Raw genomic sequence first — 5,401 nt, 5'->3', positions numbered from 1 at the left:
AACTATGGTGTTGTGCATGTCAGCTTTGTGCTGTGAACTTGAATTGAAGAGAATAAAGGGATAGAAATGCAGAAAAAGATTGTGTAGCCTGGCAGTGCCACTGCTCCCACCACGCGCATCACGCACTTTGCTTTGGATTACATGACGATACTTCTCTGTTTCATAAGTTTATTCACTCTCTAAATAAATAAAGGCAACTCAGAAGCTCCTAAAAGCAATCTATGATTTCCATGTTTAAATCCAAGCCCCGCCGTCTTGCACTAGCCTCAAAACGCAGCCAGCGCGCATTATGGACGCGTCATCGGAGACCCTGAAATGACTGTTTGCACAGCAAATTAGGAGTAAAGTAAGTGGAGGTAACTCCTGTTCCTCACTGATCGCGGTTCCTGATGTCTGTTCAAAGGATATTTTCCCAAGTATTAATAGCTCAGGCTACTTCGGCCAATCGGTTACACAGTTTGCTAATCAATAAACAGAGCCTATAGTTCACGTGTTGATTTAGACCTAGGCCTACAATTAAACCAATCTCTAAAATAGGCACTGCATTCTAAGTTTTTTATTCTAACTTAAAATAGCTTTATGGATTATTTTTTTTTCTAATTAGATCTAGCCTACATTTTAAAATGAATTATATGGTGGAGCCTCTGAAGAATTATTCTTGCGAGTAGGCTAGCATATTTTAACGTGCGGTTTTTGATTGTCATTACGCAATCACGTTCATTTTGAGAGCACTGATATACAGTAGCCTAGATAGTGTTTACATTTACAGGTCATTTGCGTTCCACCTGTCATATGCGCCCCTCACTTGTACTGGGTTGATGCCACCGAAAAATCTCACAGGCACTAATATATTTTCTGGCTACGCCCTTAAAGTAGCCTATTTATTTAGTTTGTTTTAATTAGCCTAGTCGCCTGCTGTACAGTAGTTTTAGTGGTCACCTTGCTATTTTAAAGTTGTATCAGGTAGCTTAGTTGACTTTACATTCTCCTATGTGGGCCTAACACTTCAGCCATTTGGAACAGAAGAACACACCAGAATAGGCCTGTTTAGTAGGCCTAAGCAGGATTTGATGGCCGCATTCCTACACTTATAAAATCCAATTCAATGCGGAAGTAATCTAAGTATTCAGAATACGTTACTCAGATTGAGTAACGTAACGGAATACGTTACAGATTACATTTTTGGGCATGTATTCTGTATTCTGTAACGGAATACGTTTTGAAAGTAACCCTCCCAACACTGCAGAGGGGGCACCCAAATGTAACCAATAAATAGTAGCTTTACTGCAAACTGCGTTTCACTCTTCATCAATAACGTTTACTAGAATTGGTGGGTCTTCAATCATTCGTTTTCCAAGCATTTACGCTACATGAAGCACATGATATGCTGAGTCGACTGAAACGCATTCCATTCAGATAGCTAGGTGGATACCAGGCTCATAATTCACAGAACGAAATGTGAAGCAACATGTCATTGCATACTTCCATTTCCAAAGCAATGAAGGTTGCTTAAAACAACTTAACATTGTGCATATTATTGTTAATATTGTGCTATCAATGTAACTCAAACAAATAAGGCTTGTAAACAAGAGCTGGCAAAAGGGCATTATGACAACGTAAAGATCAATGCTCTTAAAGTGACAGTGCACCATTTATAAGTAAAACAGCATTTCTTCAGAAATTAATGTTTAAAAATACACAGTAATGGTCTGTAAATAATAGGCCTTTTATTTTACTTTAGGTGTTTGAGTTATCATTTAAATGTCACTCACTCAAAGCCACTCACTTAGGGCACCGAAATGGCCAGCAGGCCACCATCTTGACATGTCTTTATTAAAGGAACCGTATGTAAAAAATGTATTTCAATTAATCATAAAATTGCCCTGATATGTCACTAGACATTAAGAAATCATGTTCATTTAAAATACTTATATCACTGACAACAGTAGTCTGGCCAGGATATTGTCATTTAAAAAGTGAAGTTGCAGACCTCAACTGATGTTGATGTTGTCATGTTGTGTTTTGGCCTAATGTGTCACCCTCCACCTATCTACTAATCACAAAGTCAGTAGTGTTTCGTCATCCGGTTGCCAACTCTGCCAGTCAGAGGGGAGGGGAAGGGGATACACCGCTCTACAGTAATTTGAAAGTGATTGTAGTACCCGTTTTGGCCACAATCTTACATACGGTTCCTTTAAGCTTTGATTTACAATATAGTAGGCTCTCTATTGATTTTAATGAGTAGGCCTAGGCCTTAAAGTTACAGTATTTCTATCACAATTTACCAGACTTTGACCTTTTGTCGGTTTTTAACAAAATTCTGACTATGATTGTTCCTTGTATTGCATTATGAGCACTGCGCCTATTGCATTCTACTGTTGCCTTAAGCCTAGCTCAGTCATTATGCTATACCACACCTCCCTCCATTGGAAGAGTAAGCTGCATTAAGCGTAATAAACTGCATTTAGAATGGCAAATCCATATTTCTAGATATTTTGGTGAAAGTAACTTAAAAGTAATGCAATAGTAGTGTAATGCCTTACAATTCAGAGACAGTAATATTATAATGTAACAAATTACTTTGAAATGACAGTAATAAGTAATGCATAGTACATTACGATTTTGAAGTAACTTGCCCAACACTGCAGCCCAGTGAGGTGAGAGGAGAGGGGGGAAACTCCATCCAAATAATTGCTAAGAGCTCTCATCACATCATGGCCATGGTAATGATCAATCATACTTGAATACTATTGTTATTCTTGTTTGAACATGAATGTTAATGTACGGTACACATGTTTTATGAGAACCAAAGGTTTTTTTGTGGGGCAGCAGCAGTAACAGTATTTCCTCATGTCTGTGTTTGTGTAGAGAGAGTATATCCAGCAGTAACAGTATTTCCTCATGTCTGTATTTGTGTAGAGAGAGCATATCCAGCAGTAACAGTATTTCCTCATGTCTGTGTTTGTGTAGAGAGAGTATATCCAGCAGTAACAGTATTTCCTCATGTCTGTGTTTGTGTAGAGAGAGCATATCCAGCAGTAACAGTATTTCGCAACCCGTTCTCATCTCAGGGCGTCATATAAGGCCGTTTTGTCACGTCCTTCGGCGTTTTCTATCCACGCATATAGCACCCTTTCGCGTGTAGGTGCACGCTCATGGCTTTCAACCAACTTCAGCGTAAAACCACCCGCGATGTTATTAGACGCTCTGGGCTTCACTCGTCATTAATTCACCACAATGTTGAACGACTGCACAGACGTAGGGTTTGAGCAACAACGAGTTATGTTTCCTCCATGATGATTGGTTAAAAAAGGAGGTCATTAATCGTTTTTGATATAGGAGTTTATTGGCCGTTTTACACCTTTATTGTGCGAGAGAGACGCTCATGGCTTTCTCCAATGCAACCCACGGGCGTTTCACAGGACGCATTCGGATTTGGCCAAATTGCAATACAAGGGCGACATATCCGACGCTTTCAGCAACAGTGCGGACAATTTGGTTTTGTTTTAAATTATCCAGTAGCCTAACCTTGATTTAAACCTGGACGTGTGCTTGGTAGGTCTAACAAAAAACCCCACAATAACAGGTGAAATGTCCGTGCCATCTATTGCCCGCATAGAGGAGTATATTGGCCGTGTTCAATACCTTTACCGTGCGAGAGAGAGATGGCTTTCTCCAATCCAACCCACGTTTCACAGGACGCTTTCGGATTTGGCCTTCAATCCAAGGGCGACATATCTTACGCTTTCAGTAAAAGCGCGGACAATTTGCTTTTGTTTCAAATGATCCAGTAACCTTAATTTAAACATGAATGTGTGCTTGTTAGGCTTGGCCAAAAAACACAATAATATGTGACATGCCCATGCCATCTATTGCCTGCATAGAGGATTTGATTGGTCATTTTCAAAACCCTCATCGTGCGAGAGAGACGGTCATGGCTTTCTTCAATGCAACCCACGGGCGTTTCACAGGACGCATTTGGATTTGGCCAAATTGCAATACAAGGGCGACATATCCAACGCTTTCAGCAACAGTGCGGACAATTTGGTTTTGTTTTAAATTATCCAGTAGCCTAACCTTAATTTAAACATGGACGTGTGCTTGGTAGGTCTAACAAAAAAAAACCCACAATAACAGGTGACATGCCTGTGCCATCTATTGCCCGCATAGAGGAGTATATTGGCCGTTTCCAACACCTTTACCGTGCGAGAGAGACGCTCATGGCTTTCTTCAATAAAACCCACATATGCGTTTCACAGGACGCATTCGGATTTGGCCTTTCTAAGAGCGACATATCGGACGCTTTCAGTAACAGTGCGGGAAATTTGCTTTTATTTTAAATGATCGATCCATAATCTTAATTAAAATATAAATGTGCGCTTGGTAAGCCTAACCAAAAAAGTCAATAATATGTGACATGCCCATCTAATGCCAGCTTAGAGGAGTTGCTGTACACCTGTATCGTGCGAGAGGGACAATGCAACCCACACAGGCGTTTAACATGACGCATTGGGTACGCATTCGCGGCAAAGGCCACCGCGCAGCACATAGCCCATTGATTTCCTATGGAGAGCGCAATGCGTAGTTAACGCGTCCGCTATGCATCTCGGGAAGGCGGCGCGGCGGTGCGTCGGGAGGTTAACGCTAGGCGGTTAGCCAATGAAAGTACATCTTCGGTACACAAGTTCTCTCTTTTGCTCTAGTCTTCCGGTCCGCCTGCCAGAAATAATTGTTCCGCCTGCTCCGCGTGTTAGTTTAGTGAAAATATATTAAGCTGGTGGCGAAGCCATTAAGTTTAGAACAAGTTCGCCACTGCACCCTATCAAAAAGACCTTGTTTGCGACTTGAACCAAGACAGAAGGTGCTTTGGAGGAACATGTCAGTGATATGTGTGAGTGTTTCAATAAAAGATGTTAAAATTCCTTGCATTGGTTAACAGTATTACGTACAGCTGCAGGCCAGTTTCATATTATTTTAGGGTCTTCGTGTAGCCAGTACAATTACATTTCTCTCTCCATAATATTGCATTTCTGTAGTAAAGTGCAGTAGTAAGTGCAGTAGTAAGTGCAACGTCCCAGGTAGACTACTGTATTTTCCTGCATATGAACTGTAAATAATGGAGTTACATTTTGTATTTGAATGTTTACCTAATTTTTTAGACAAACTGAAAAATAACAGCTGTCATCTCACATAGTTTACATTAGTCATAACTTCTCACAAACAGATATGTTTATGGATGGATTTAATCTATCTATCTATCTATCTATCTATCTATCTATCTATGCGTGTGTGTGTGTGTGTGTGTGTGTGTTATCCCTCTCTCAGTCCTTCTGTAAAGCACTGGAGTACCTGAGCTACATTTCTCAAAGTGAACCCTCATACAGAGACCCTACTGAGTACT

General features: G+C 40.5%; 1 long non-coding RNA gene across 1 annotated transcript in view; it reads left to right on the top strand.

Annotated features, from left to right (window-relative positions):
• Nucleotides 1–4,361: 4,361 nt before the first annotated feature.
• LOC143133112 (uncharacterized) overlaps nucleotides 4,362–5,401 on the top strand; it is a 3,720-nt gene continuing 2,680 nt past the window's right edge. Inside the window, exons 1-2 of the long non-coding RNA XR_012988449.1 lie at nucleotides 4,362–4,891; nucleotides 5,326–5,401. The exon at nucleotides 5,326–5,401 is cut by the window's right edge and continues 73 nt beyond it. This is a non-coding gene — a long non-coding RNA (uncharacterized LOC143133112). The remainder of the gene's footprint in view (nucleotides 4,892–5,325) is intronic.

This window comes from Alosa pseudoharengus, unplaced genomic scaffold (assembly GCF_046254945.1).
Source record: "Alosa pseudoharengus isolate Yale_2024_CS ecotype anadromous, Long Island Sound unplaced genomic scaffold, YU_APseudo_1.1 YU_APseudo_1.1_scf_19, whole genome shotgun sequence".
Taxonomy (NCBI): domain Eukaryota; kingdom Metazoa; phylum Chordata; class Actinopteri; order Clupeiformes; family Clupeidae; genus Alosa; species Alosa pseudoharengus.
Note: the sequence above shows the minus strand (reverse complement) of the source record. Positions and strands in the feature narration are given on the sequence as shown.